General features: G+C 44.5%; 1 protein-coding gene and 1 pseudogene across 2 annotated transcripts in view; both read left to right on the top strand.

The window, feature by feature from the left end:
* NHEJ1 (non-homologous end joining factor 1) overlaps positions 1-15,300 on the top strand; it is an 84,322-nt gene that overhangs the window by 20,216 nt on the left and 48,806 nt on the right. The window lies entirely within an intron of this gene.
* LOC308249513 (large ribosomal subunit protein eL20-like) lies at positions 11,051-15,056 on the top strand (annotated as a pseudogene). Its single transcript has 2 exons — positions 11,051-11,054; positions 14,528-15,056. The product of its transcript is annotated as a large ribosomal subunit protein eL20-like (transcript).

Below are 15,300 nucleotides of genomic sequence, written 5' to 3'. Positions count from 1 at the left end.
CCTTGACCAGAATCGAACCCGGGACCCTTCAGTCCGCAGGTGGACGCTCTATCCACTGAGCCAAATCAGCTAGGGCTAAATTATAACTTTTTAAAAATATATATATTTTATTGATTTTTTTACAGAGAGGAAGGGAGTGGGATAGAGAGTTAGAAACATCGATGAGAGAGAAACATCGATCAGCTGCCTCCTGCACACCTCCTACTGGGGATGTGCCCGCAACCAAGGTACATGCCCTTGACGGGAATCGAACCTGGGACCTTTCAGTCCACAGGCCGACACTCTATCCACTGAGCCAAACCGGTTAGGGCTAAATTATAACTTTTAATCCTTACAACAAACCTGTGAGATTAGTGACATTATCCTCACTTGAAAGATAAAGAAGCAGAGGCTTAGGGGTTATGTAATTGGTTTCAAGTCACTCAGCTGATTTACTCACATTTGTCTTTACCCATGCTCTTCCTGTCCAACCAAGTAGGGCGATTCACAGTGCCACATGTAGGAGACAGACCAAAGAGAAAAGGTAACTGCCTGACTGCCCGAGGAAAAATCCTTTAGGCGATTTGTAATCTGGGCAGTATCAGCAGATTGCGGCAGTTTAAGAAGGATCAGTTGATCAGGCATGGAGACATAGAATGTAGAACCCTCATCAGAGAAGTCTCATAATGAAAGGGAAATGAGAGCTAGCTGGAGAGCTAGAAGGGGCTTAAGCAAAACCCTTTCTCAAGATGGGAAGACACATATGTTTAAAAGCAGGGAAGCCACTGGAAAAGGAAAGTGTGAAAGCAGGGACCTGAAGAGCTGAGCAAGTGGAAGGATTAATACTTCCTCTAGGGTTTGTGGATGGCATGGAGGCACGGGATGTATTTGAAGATAGATGACTTGATTTCTGCCTATTTCTATCCTCTTTCCCCAGGAGATGTAGTTTTTCCATCCCAGAATTATAAAGTTCTTTCCAATGGCATTCAGTCTGCCTTACTTAAAAAGCGGATCAGCCCGGCCGGTGTTGCTCAGTGGTTGAGCGGCCAGGAGGTCACAGTTCGATTCTTGGCCAGGGTATGTGCCCGGGTTGTGGGCTTGATCCCCAGTAGGGGGAATGCAAGAGCCAGCCAATGAATGATTCTCTCTCATCATTGATGTTTCTATCTCTCTCTCCCTTTCTATTCTTCTCTGAAATCAACCAGTGAGCCTCACTGGCTGGGCTAGCTGTCCAATATGTAGGATTCGTGGGCATCCTTGTTATCTCCCATATGGAACTGTCAAGGCAAACATTACTACAAAGTCTCAGGAAGCATTTTTTTCATTCTGTGTGGAAGATCTTTGGTCTATTTGGAAGCTTCAGTTCTATGTGGATAGTACTTATTAAGCACCAGCGAAAATATTAAACCGTGATAGTTAATGTTTTGAGATACTGAAAAATTAAAATATGGTTTCTGCCCTTGAAAAATGGACTTTTAAGAGAAATTAGACCACTGGAATTTACACATATGCAAAGAATATTCTAAATACATAAAATGTATGTTATCCGAGAGGAGGAAGAAATAGATTCATTTGGATGGGATCTAGGGTTCATACCAGGCTACTTTGGGTAAGGTATTTATGGAAGAGATGAATCTTGAGCTAAGAGTTCAGAGGGATTTTGTATAATAAGTGGCTGCTGAAGGGAAGACACACTGGGTGTTTTATTCAGTTACACAATCTGAGAGGCTCCCCTGAGGTGTGGTGGTTTGAGGGAATCCTTCAAAAGCTCTTTGGCATCTGTTACTCTTATGCTTGAAGCTGGAGCAGTTCTGATGTTGTACATGGTCGCTTAGAATCTTTTACTCCAAAGAACCCCTTCTGAGTTAATGTGAGTAAAGCTAGGAATGAGGAGGAGCTTTGAGACAATAGGATGACAACACATCTTGGCTTAAAGAAAGAATAGTCGAAGATCATCTTGGTGTTTCATTTTGTGAAGTCCCCAGCTCCAAATTTAGGGTAACCTCTGATAATGAGATAAATAAGAATCAATATAAAATGGATGAGATTAGCCATCTATAGAAGTAACTCACCCAACTGTTTGTAAATATGTTATTGCTTATGAGACAAGATTGCAAATCTCATCAAGAGCCTAGGCTAGTACCTTAATGCAGGGAATCATGACATCTCTGATACATTGTACAGAAGATTAGAGCAATCAAATTTTATGAGCTTTAAGGGAGTTTATCAATTTAAGAATATATCAAGCCTCTTCATTTTACTTATGAGGAAATTAGGGCCCACAAAGATAAAAGAACTCTTGTGTAGACAACTGGTAGTAGATTTTGGCACCAGGACTCAGAATTTAGCACCAGAACACAAGACTCTGAACTTCCAGTGCAGTATTCTTCCATCATGTCCCATCGCCTTGCCACTTGTTACATGGCTACACATGGAACTTTATGTGGGCAGTAGGCAAGCCTGGGTCCCACTTCTGAGCAGTATAGAGACCTAACTTAATTGCAAGATAGGAAAATGGTGCATAGCTAGAGGACTCTGCCCCAAGTACTGCCTCATTTCTTATTCTACATTCCTTTCTTCCAACTCTTGGTCTTGCACACCTCTAGGCTCTTATATGCAATTTGAGAAAAACTGTTAAACAATTAATTCATGACATCTGAGGAGATGTACTAATAGAGGAGCAGAATGGTATAGAATTAAAAAAGAAAAACCAATGAGTTGCACTTTATTAATTTATCTAGCACAGTGCCAAAGCAATACTATAATAGAATGCGGATTAATAATGTGTAGCTCTTTCCACACAGTGTATATGAACTACCCCATACAGTCATTTGCTGTTTTTTTCTTTGCCTTTTTCTATGTTTAACTAGTAGCACTCTCACTGTTTATTCAGCTTCCTAGGAAAAATCAGCTGAAGATATATCAGTCACTGGAATGGTATAGCCCCCACCTTGTAAAATTGACATTTTAATTTCAAAAGTACTCTCTTATGATTTTAGTTAGCATCAGTCAACCCTCTAGAGTCTGATTATCCTAAATTAACTAATGAACACCAAGTTAGGGACTCTGGACCTTTGGTTACTCCTGCAGTCCCCTATAGACTCCCCATGAGATGCTGCTTGAGCAGCCACTCAGGGTCTCTCAGCCCATGTATCCATTGCCCTTCCCCCAACACTTCTTTTTTTTAATATATACACCGAGTGGCCAGATTATTATGACCGGCCAGATTATTATGACCACCCCATCAGTACAATAAAGTGAATTAGTTATGCAAATAATAATAATAATAAAACCTTGAGAGTATTTTCTTAGGAAGTTTTCAATATTCAGTATTTTTGGAAGTGTCAATGAAGTACTGATGGGGTAGTCATAATAATCTGGCCGGTCATAATTATCTGGCCACTCAGTATATATTTTTATTGATTTCAGAGAGGAAGGGAGAGGGAGATAGAAACATCAGTGATGAGAGAGAATCATTGATTGGCTGCCTCCTGCACGCCCCCTACTGGGGATCGAGCCTGCAACCCAGGCATGTGCCTTTTTAAAAAAATATATATTTTATTGGTTTTTTTACAGAGAGGAAGGGAGAGGGATAGAGAGTTAGAAACATCGATGAGAGAGAAACATCGATCAGCTGCCTCCTGCACACCTCCTACTGGGGATGTGCCTGCAACCAAGGTACATGCCCTTGACCAGAATCGAACCCGGGACCCTTGAGTCCACAGGCCGATGCTCTATCCACTGAGCCAAACCGGTCAGGGCCAGGCATGTGCCTTTGACCAGAATTGAACCTGGATCCCTTGAGTCCTCAGTCTGACGCTCTATCCACTGAGCCAAACTGGCTAGGGCTTCCCCCAACACTTCTTATTAAAAATACTGAATGTTGGGGCACCTCTAACTCCATTTTAGAGTATTAATCTGGCTTTAAAAGCATCGCAGGTAAGTAGCAGAGAGTATTTATTGGATGCTGTGCTTTTTGTTCAGTGCAATAAGAGGACTTGACCATACAGCTCCTTTCATTGAACCTGCCATGTGCAGTAAAAAACCCTCCCATCAATGTTGGGGCTTTGCCCAGCTGGGAAGGCCCTTTGGATGGTGAGTGGGAGGTGTGGAGGGGTCTCTCTCAGCACTCTCTTAACTCATAGGTTCCCTTTCTTTGACTTCATCCACCAGTGAAGAAAGTACCCCTTTACCTCCTTTTCTTTTCTCATTTTATGAAATTTAGTGTCAGAGGAGATCCCAGAGTTTTGATGTAGAGAGCCCTAATACCCCAGAGTTTGAAATTGGTTCTAGCTTTTCTGATCTGGTCAGAACCGCCTGGATCAACTAGCAGTGCTATATAGGCCATAGCCCCTCTCTCCTGAAACTGCTTCTGAGGCCTAAAAGCCTGAATCAAATAGCCATTGTACTAACTCGTATCGGGGCTTAGAATGTCAGTTTTCAGCTTGTCCTTATATATAAATATAGGTCTCTCTAGATATAAAAAGTGAGAGAGTCTGTAAGTTGCTCTTTTTTTTTCTATACCCCCTTTCATGGGACAAGCTAATGAGATGCATATCATTAAAGACCCGATGTTTTGTGGGACGGAGCCTTTTAAACTGGATGTGCCTGGCTTAGTCATGGCAAATATTTACCAAAAAAAAAAAAAAAAAAAAAAAAAAAAAAAGGGACATACCATATAAAATTAGAGTTCTGAAAATAGTACTGAGAGAGGGAGAAAGAAAGAAAGAGGGAAAAAAAAAAAAAAACAGTGCAGAAAATACAGGCCAGTCTGTTTGGGGAAAAGGGAAAAAGAGATAAAATGAGAGAAACCTCGGCAGTAAAAACAGCATCTTGGTAAACAGACTATAAAAAAAATTGTGACCTGCTTTCTGGCAGCCCTGGCGGCTGAGCGGGTGAAGGTGGTGGAGCTGGCGTCTGTGTGGACACACGGTGCCCGGGGCGCACGGCTCCCCTGGCCGCGCAGGGCGTTAAATTTAGCCACATAATGATGGGCCTGAGGACAGCCTCTTGTTGACCACGCCATAATTACTGCTTCACTTTATGAATTTTATTTTGCTTATTCTGTTTCCTCCTCCTTTGGCATGAAGGCGGCCTGGAGTGGGGGGAGTCCCGCCCCCACACTCCTCCCTTACTGGACAAATGAATCTTCATAGAAACATGGGCTCTTGGGCCATGAGGGTAAAGAGTAAGCTCCCTTGATTAATCAAAAAGAGAGGAAGGTTTGCTGGTCCCCAAGGTTCTTGATTGTTCATAGCAGAGTCAGAAGTGGGACTTGCTAGCTCTACCTCTCAGAACTCTTGGAGAAAATCCCTGATGTCTTTGGTCTTAGAAGGCACTTTCATGTGTCTATAGAGGTTGACGCTCTTTTTTAAAAAAATATATTTTATTGATTTTTTACGGAGAGGAAGAGGGAGCTAGAAACATCAATGAGAGAGAAACATCGATCAGCTGCCTCCTGCACACCCCCCACTGGGGATGTGCCCACAACCAAGGTACATGCCCTTGGCTGGAATCGAACCTGGGACCCTTGAGTCTGCAGGCCGACGCTCTATCCACTGAGCCAAACTGGTTAGGGCAAGGTTGACGCTCTTATTCTGTTTGTACCCCAAGAGCTAGTCTCCTAGGTTTGTTGGGTTTTTTTTGGTCTTTGCTCCTAAACTCCTAGCTACCTACTTGGAAGTTTAGTTTGGTCAACCTCTGCATCACGAAGAGGTACATTGTTTTATATAGGTTAGGTGATAACTGGGTTCTTAAAGCTGAGGGTCTAATATAATCAAGTGACTGTTCAGGTAACATAATAATACTTGATCCAAATATTTTTGAGACCTCAGATTTTGTTCTTCTTGGGGGATGATGCAGATCTTCTTGGTTTTAGAGTTAAAACAACATGGTTTGGTAGAGCATACCATGTAGTTTGTCAGAGTGGTGCTTGGAGGCTTAGCTTTACCTACCACTCTATGGAAGGGGCCAGAAGCCCCTGGTCTCAGAAAAAAAGTACTATATTGGGGAGAGAAAGTAGGCTGTATAAAGGGCATTGAAGGGTTGTATAGAATAGGTGCTGGGTCATTGGGGGTGAAGTTCTTGAATGGTGACCTAGGCTGGTGGCTACCGATGGCCCCACACTGGCCCTCCAGCTGAGGAAGTGGTGGAAAAGGAAAAGCAAACAGGGGTTGTGGTCAGGGTACTGGCTTGTCTATCATTGGCCAGGACTGTCCTGTTTGTGTGTCAGGGGTGGTTGGGCTTCTCCGAAGCCAGGCAAGAACGTGTCAAGGAGAAGCTTCTTGCAGCTCTTGTTTTCCCAAAACAAAGGAAGCTCCTTGCATTGCTGGAAATAGCGTGCTTGGATGCTGAGTTTGTTATTGCCTGATAACCTGGCCACCAACTCCTGCCCTCTTCTTCACCCCGGCAGCCAGGGCCTTAGTGGGGGCAGCTTCCTCTTCCTCATCCCAGGAGCAGATTCACTCTCTATTGTATCCAGAGGGGAAAGAGAGGAGAGCTAGCCCTCCTACCCCCATACCTATCCTCTTCGTTTCTCATGGAACCTTCTAGAACAGTGCTTTTCAAAATAATCTGACACATGGTTTTACTGTGAATAGCTAATATGCAGCACATGCCACATGTGACAAGTTGAATAATACTCAAACCATTTTATACCCTGGCCATAGAAATGAGTCCTCAAAACCTGTGTTTGGATGTCATGGCAACATCAGATTGCTATAAAAGTTTTGAAATACTTACATTCAGTCTCTATCCTTACCTCATTATGGGCTAGTAACAAAGAGTTCCTGGATTAGCACCAGGCTGCTGATCACACTGAATAGCATTGTTCTAGAACCTTAAGACCCAGTGAGTTTGAGCTCTATTAGACATAGAGCTCCTACCCTAACCCTGTTTCGTAGGGGATGAATAGAAAAAGGAGTTATTAAGGACATTTTAGGCAATATGAAATAATCTGACCTCAGGTGCCATGCCATGCCAAAGAACTCTGACACTGAGGTGGAATGTTGGACTAGAGGGTTCAAGCTTTCTTTCTCAGTGCTGAGGTGCTTTTATTCTAAGGTTAAACAGTGAGGCCAAGAGATAAAGTTAATGACCACGATGATTTTCCTTTAGGCAGCAACAATTTTCAATCGTGTGCTGAAAGAATTTTTAAAACATGCAGTATCTGACCATTTAGTCAGGGGCACTGACCGCCTTCCCCTTAGATTGTCAAATAAAAAATGACAACAGCCAACACAACAATAGCCTTCTGGTGTGAATGAATCAAAATTATACCTATTTATTTGTCAGATTGGCCCAAAAAATATTTTTTGGTGTGCCAAAAGGTTGAAAATCGTTGCCTTGGGGTATTGTTTCCAACCTTAACTGCAACTCTAGGTGACGTAATGAGGTAAAGGAAGAAAAGGAGTTATGTTTTCCATAGAGTTTATTTACTAGTGTGTCATTACTGCCTGGATATGAGGTCTTTCTTCTACAGATTGATCATGTGTTTGGTCAGCATTATCTTAATCTTCTGTTAGAAGGCCACCAAATTGTTTCTAAAAGTTGAAAGATCTAGGATTGAAGGGAAAAGTAAATATTGGCAGAGTTGGTGGAATTCAAGTAAGAGATAAGAAATGGGGCTTTGATTAGAAATGTGGATTATTGGCAGGGTTACCTGACAGCTCTAGTTGGGGGTGGGGTGAGGCTAATAGCGCAGGTCCATAGGACAGCTGGTTGGAAAGGACTTGGCACACGGTCAAAGGTTATTCTTTGCCAGAGAGAGGAATAAGGGGACTGAGAGGGAAAACTGTTTGGAAAACAAGACATGATTTTAAAGGGCTAGAGAATTCCATGAGGAAGGGAGCATGAACCTTCTGGGTTCCACCGTTGCCAGAGGATGGAAGGAAAAGAAGTAGGTCCAGTCTCACTTCTGCTTCCCTCACTAACCTCAGGGATCTGCAATCAGGAAAAGAAACCAGATGGAAGCCCCTGATTAAAGTAATTCTGGCCACGTGTTCCTCTTAAAATTGATCGATACCTTGTTATTGACCTTAGGATGAAGTCCAAACTCCTTAATAAAACCATTAAGGCCCTTAAAAGAATATATATATATATATATATATTTCAGAGAGGAAGGGAGAGAGAGATAGAAACATCAATGATGAGAATCATTCATCGGTTGCCCCTTGTATGCCCCACACTGGGGATCGAGACTGCAACCCGGGCATGTGCCCTGACGGGGAATCGAACCATGACCTCGTGGTTCATAGGTCGACACTCAATCACTGAGCCATGCCGGCTAGGCCATTCGGCCCTTTTTGATGTGATATACGTATACTTGCTTCTCAGGCTTCATCTTCTCTTCTGCTAGGCTATACTGCCCCCTTCATACTCCCTACCTTCTGCCCCAAATTTAGGCTTCAGTCACAGTGAACTACTGTCAGTTCCCAGAACCCATTATTCTCTCTCTTATCTCTGGTCCTTGGCACATGCTGTTCCCTCTGGAAACCCCCTGGCAGCACAGCAAACCTTCTCACCTGCATAGCTTCTATTCGTTGTTTAGATTTCAGTGAAGATGTTACTTCCTCTAGGGCAGTGGTCGCGAGCCGCGGTTTGCCACTCTGTTGACTAATGAGTTTGCCGACCACTGTCATATACTACCCTTTACCTCTTTGCACACAATATGCCACAATTGCCTAATCCTCACAGCTTCCAACTACATGGTAACATTTAGTCTAGTCCAGTGGTCGGCAAACTCAGTCAACAGAGCAGCAAACTGCGGAGCCGCATGTGGCTCGCGAGCCGTGGTTTGCTGACCACTGCTCTAGGGAATTTTCCCTGGCTCTCCAGTTTAGTTTAGTTGCCCTTCTTATGTGCCACTTTATTTGGTCTATCACAGGCCCTGTCAACACAGCGTTGTAATTATTGGTTTTCCTGACTCCCTCCACTAGATGGTAAGGACCCCAAGGGCCAGGGATATTATCTATCTTTGTTTAACTTGTTTGCTCCATTGTAAGAACTCAGTAAATTTTGTGGTGCTATGCATTCTGCAGAGAATTTTTGTCTTTATTATTTAATTTAAGCCTGGTGAAATGAGCAGGCTTCATTGAGTAACATTCAACACAAATATACTGATCAACTACTCAGATAAAAAGAAAACTAAAAAGAAAGAACAAATTTCCATACTTTTTTTTTTTTTTTTTACTTCATAGGGCCACTTCAGGATGAGGAGCTCTGATGGATTGGCTCAGAGAAATTAAGTGATCCTGAATCCCACAAGTAATTGCAGTTGAAACCAGAACCTCATCCTTTGACTTTCTAGTACAGAGCTTTTTTTCCACTATCTCACACTGTCTCAAAGGCTCTGTTCTAATGAACTATATTTGAGAAGGGAGGATGCTCAGAGACTAAAAAGTGTTCCTGTAACTCTTCTTAAATCTGCCCATTGAAACATAGACCTGAAATTATAGAAAAAATGGCTAAGCACCAAACTGGAGTATCATCACATAGAAGGTCAAGAAAAAAATGTTAGGACCATGAGACATGGAATGAGCTGAGACACAGTTGGAGGGGAATCCTCTATCTTGGAGAAGGATCTGAGAAACACTGACATTTTCAGCTGCCAAAATGTTTTCCTTGGGGCCGCCCTGAGAACAGGATAGCCAAGTGGGATGAGAACAGAACTGGGGAGGGGTGCGGGAGGGATACTTGCTGGCTCTCTTCCCAACTCTAGTAATTTCTCGGCCACTGAACAAGTAAGGTAGATAAGCTAGAACCTTTAAGGCTGCCTCTCAGCCCTTTTTGTCCTTCGGTTCTTGGGTGCTGGAGGGAATTGGTATTGCCCAAATCAGCGGAAACCTAGTCTGTAGCAGAGCTGGCCACAGGCCAGGTTCAAAATTATTCCTGGGCCTTGGCCTTGGGCAGGGGAGAGCATGGCCCGGGTTCTCTCACCAGCAGGGATCAGTAAATTCTAGCCATACAGGACCCAGACGCTCTTTGTCCAGCAATGTTTTCCCAGTGTCTCCTGGGGAGTGATTCAGGGCCAAGGTGACAGTGGGTTTGGAGCCTAGATGAAAGGATCGCAGGGACCACAAGACAAGATCCCTTGTGTGGTGGCCGGCTGGAAAGAGGAGGGAGTGAGTATGTGTAGAGGTCAGTGACGCAATTCTCCTGGCTCGCAGAGATGGAGGAGGAGAAGGCTCGTGGTGTGTCTCCTTATAAAGAGGCCCTTACCACATGAAGCAGGGGGTGAAGGTGACCCCACTGTGAGTCACCCAGGAAGGGACGCCGTGTGCCCAGAGCCCAGAAGAGAGGACTTGTGGATTTCCCACTCTTTCCTTCTATGATGTTTTGAGTAATATGGTTGCTTTAGTCACTCAAGCTGCACTGCTTCTCTGTCTTCCAGTCTATTCTTGCTCCTCACTCTGTACTGTTCCTGATGTGTATGGGTTTTCGGTCTTTCAATTGGTTTTTGATTTCTATTGTTTTTTGTTGTTGTTGTTTTTAATCTGAAGGTTGATATCTGTTGATTGCAAGAGACCCAAACCATATTAATTGTGTTTGCCTTTGAGAAGATGGCGTGGGGGCTCTTTGCTAAGCGGGGTTGTTCTTAGATTGTGTTTGCTTTCCTTCTTATCTTCAACCAAGGCAGGTATCATATCCTGGACTGGAATCTGAAGGGATTCTAGGGGCCCCCTGGATTCAATTGCCTGCCCTTTGGTTGAAAGCAGCTCTAGTCTGGCCTTTATTGAGGTTTGGGATTGCAGAGAGCTCTGGGGAGTGTCCCTGTAATCAGCCAGCCACCAACCCCACACTGCCTTGTAATAAAGCAGCTCTATATTTGTTCTGTTTATAGTCTCCTCTGTAATAATGCCATAGCCCTCACTGTTCTCTCTCTTTGGGGAGATTTTCTGGGTAATAGAAAATTTTGAAATGTTAAAGAGGATTGTAGGCTCAGAAAATGTTTTTTATTTAGGATGTGTCTTAAGTTGGGAAGATGCCTAGGAAATCCAGGCAACAAGTGCTCTTGCGGAGTAGTGTGTTGTGGTGAGCTTGTTGTGTGTGTGACACTGTGGCTATACGGACCATGGGTGAGGAGGGGAGGTCTGGGAGAAGCTGTGGGTGCACGCGGTGTGGTTGTGTAGGTGTGGAGCACACTGCCCTCGTGGTGGTGGTGGCAAGTGGATAGTGTGGTTGGAATGGGGAGTGTGAGAGGTGTGCAAAAGGGCAAGTGCAATGATGGGAAATCCTATTTTGGCAAATTTCAGCTGTCAGGTATGTTGGATGGTGAGACCTAGAAGTTTAGCCTCAGAATGGAACCTTTAAAAACTCACGTTCCATTCATTCTTTCAACTGACAACCCCTTTACTCTGGTCCCCAGACTTTTCAGGCCTAGGCTCCACACAGTTCCGCTGACATTCCTTCTTCTACCTTCCTGTTCCTTCCAGTTTCTCATCTCTTTTCTTTGTAAACCAGAGACAGACTGTTAGGGAGAGGAGGTGAACAGTAAGCCACCTTGATCTAGGTTAATGAGAGTGAGCCGGATGTCCCAGGCTGATGGCTTTGAAGTTTACCTCTATGGTGAATACTGGGAGTTGTTGTTGCCAGGGCTCTCGCTAACAATTCTGATTCCTTCTTTCCCCTCTCCCCCACTTTACCTTTGCCCACCCCCAACCCCCGGATTCTATAAATACTTTATTATATGGCACTAGTAAAACTTCAAGTATTTTTTTTTATTAGAGCTACATAATATGGTAATTGTGTGACAGAACACAGCTCCCGTGAGCAGCCTCCACCCTCTTCCTAGGTGTGGCCTCTCACCACCTCTGCTTGGGCTAGGCCGGCAGGCCTCTCCATTCCTCTTAAGTGTGTGTGAAGGGGGCTGGGTCAGTTTTTCAGACAGAGCTAAGGGGTCAAGGCCTTTGAGTAAGATTAGGCAGAGGAGTAGAGGCACTTCTCTAGTTTTAAGCACAGTCTGTTCTGATGTCTGAGTACAGCAGGAATCTTATTATTAGCATTAATTCTAATCACTGCATAAGGCCACTTAACCTGCCTTTCCTTTACTAGTTTTGTCACATGCCATTGAATAGGTATTGAACTTAGACCCAGGCCCAGGGTGCATGAGTTTCTTTGGTTGACTCTGATTCACAGCACTTCTCCTTTATTTATTTATCTATAATAATAAAAGCGTAATATGCTAATTAGACCGGACAGCCAAACGACCTTCCGGACATCATTCTGGACGTCATTCCAGACGTCCTTCTGGACAAAGCTGCTGCAGTGGGGGCTGAGGCAGAGGTGGTTAGGGGCGACCAGGCAGGCAGGCAAGCAGTTAGGGGCGATCGGGCAGCTAGGCAGAGTGGTTAGGGGTGATCAGGCAGGCAAGCAAGTGGTTAAGAGCCAGTGGTTCCGGATTGCGAGAGGGATGTCTGACTGCCAGTTTCGGGCCTAAACTGCTGCAGGATTGGGCTTAAACTGGCAGTCAGATATCCCCCGAGGGGTCCCGGATTGCGAGAGGGTGCAGGCTGGGCTGAGGGACCCTTTACCCCCCCATGCACGAATTTCATGCACCGGGCCTCTAGTTTTTACTAACAGGCACCATTCTTTCTGGTATCTCCTGGTTCAGAAGCTATCAGAGCTGAAAGAACCTGATGCCTCCCATCTCTTGCAGCTTCAGCTCTGGGACATCTTTCTCCTTAAACCTAAGCCATTGTTCTCTGTGTCCACTAGTTTCATGAAAGGTGTGGAGCTAGAAACTCCACAGTCTGTAGGTCTTTTGTTACTGTTAATGTGTGACTAGCTAACTGTGTATTTTGTTGCCTAATTGAGCCTTTTTATTTGATTCAGGTTTTTGCCCAAAGAGATCTGACTTTGAACCTTCCCTACCTCTCTCTCTACTGTAGTGATTGAACTAGGTCAGTGTGTCTACCTGTTCTCCTTGGAATTGAATAGGACCTGTTTCTGCATCCTTACTGCTGCAAAGCTTGAGGATTGGGGACTTTTGCCTGGATAGCAGCTAACAGAGCCCTCAGTGCCAGGGACTGGGGTACAACATTGAGTCCCTTCTTAACTGCCCTTGTGTCCAGTGTTTGCATAGGGACCAACCCCGAAACTAGACTCTGCCACGCACCCTTTACTCCCCATGGAGACATATGGGCATATGCTCTTCCCACCTTTTGGGCTTAGCCAAGGTTAATATTAGACCTTGCTGGGCTGCTGTTCCCGAAAACCACAGGGTGTTGTTAATATTCATGTGACCGCTAAGGTTCATCAATATTCATGGGCATCTGTAGTCTTCCTTTAGGCCCTTAGCTTGAAGAAAACAGGAATGATTGGAGTTTCTAGGACTTAAAACTAACCTTATTTCCTGGAGTCTCTTGAGGAAGAGGCAAACCTTAAGAGTAAATGTCTGGGCCAAGAGAAAAAAGGAGTTTCCAAGCCAATATTCTAAACTGGTCCGACAGCATAGTGGAGGTGTGCTGGATGGCTGCTGGTAATATTACCATCGTTAGCCAGTGTTTATGGACTCTCCCCAGGGTTAGGTTTTTGCACGAGGTGCTGCAGGGGCAAGGGAACTAGCATTGTTAAGTACTCGGGAGTGCCAGGGATACAGCAATGTCTGACATGACTCCTGCCCTGAAGCACATGGAGGAGAAGGGGAGACAGGTAGGTGTGCTTATTTGTAAACCTACAATCCAAGGTGAGAGTGCTGTGCTAGTGATATACACAAGGTGTCGTTCTCTGTGGGGAGATTAGTGAAGGATTCCCAGGGAACTCCTGACAAGGGGGTGGATCTAAGTAAAGGAAAGCAGAACCTTCTGATTCCCTTACTAGCCCTCAACCAGGCACACGCCCCCTCTAAATGCCCTCCTGGGCTCTCTGCACACCGACCTTGCCTGCTACTCCTTTTATCAGATGCTTTAGCTACTCCAATATCTTATGCAATAGAATGTCTTTCCTATAAAGTATCTTCTGTTTCCTAGGTGGGAAAATGTCCCCCTTTTTCCTGAAAGATTTAACTAGGAAAAGCTTCCAACTGTGACATAGTCTTTGGCATAGTTTGGGTGAGTAAAAAGATGAACATCGTTCCAGATTGTATAAATGAAAGAAGGGCATGAGATCCTGAGGCCGCCTTCCTATTGTATTTAGCACTAGTGAGCCTCTTAGGATTTGAGGGTCATGCTTGAAAGATGCATGGGGCCCGAGTGCCCATAGGAAAATTAAGACAATAATAAAAGGGATGGAAACAGAATTTTAAAAAAAGTATCTAAGGAAAGTGGGAATATTTAATTCGTAGAGTAGATTGATTAGGGGTAGTAGCTCTGTCTTTAAAATATGAAGATTTAGCACATGCAGGATGATAAATAGCTTTTTTTTTTGCATTTCATTCAAGATAATACAAGAAAGGATGAACTTGAATTGTAGCAATAAGAATAAAAGGTGAAGTAGAGAGAGGAATTTTCTACCTGACTAGATTGCTACTAGGAAAGCTTTGGAAACTCCCTTCCTAGAATTCTTTAAGATTCTTTTCCTGATTTCCTTTTGTGAGTGCTGGTGAATGCAGAGAAAACGCTGTGCAGGCCTTGGGCATGCTACAAGAGTAAAGGTGGTGGGGTCAAGGTGGTGCGGTGCTGCCTGCCCACCCCCAAGTGCCGCACACCACCCCTCTACCACACGCACATCTTTGCACCTAACCATGTCGTTGCCAAGTCCCGCTTCTGGTACTTTGTGTCTCAGCTAAAGAAGATGAAGAAATCTTCAGGGAAATCACCCTTCGGGTGAAGAACTTTGGCATCTGGCTGCGCTACGACTCGTCTCTTGCAGTGGCACCCACAACATGTACCGGGAGTACCAGGACCTGACCACTGTAGGCACCGTCACCCAGTGCTACTGAGACATGGGACTGGCACTGTGCTCCCACCCACTCAATCCAGATCATGAAGATGGAGGAGATTGCAACCAGCAAGTGCTGCTAACCAGCAGTCAAGCAGCTCCACAACTTCAAGATCAAGTTCCTGTTGCCCCACCGGGTCCTTAGTGGCCAGCATGAGCCACGCTTCACGAACAACAAGAGGCCCAACACCTTATTTTAGATGCAGGGCCTCCCCATCCCCTGGTTTACCCAAATAAACTCCTTGGGAAATGGGGACGGGAGGAGGAAGATTCTTTTCCTAATGACAGGTGTATTGTAGAGCTGCTTGGATACAATTTGAGAGCAAGAGTAGGAGAGGGCATGCCTAGCCTTAAGATTCCTGAAAGATTCCCAGTAAATCAGGGGAATGATTGGCTCCATCCCCCTGATTTACTGGGTCATGTTAAGGCCTATCAGAAGCGTCT

This window comes from Plecotus auritus (assembly GCF_963455305.1).
Source record: "Plecotus auritus genome assembly, chromosome: 5".
Classification (NCBI taxonomy): Eukaryota; Metazoa; Chordata; class Mammalia; order Chiroptera; family Vespertilionidae; genus Plecotus; species Plecotus auritus.
The sequence above is the reverse complement of the archived record's forward strand: the minus strand, read 5'-3'. Positions and strand labels throughout refer to the sequence as shown.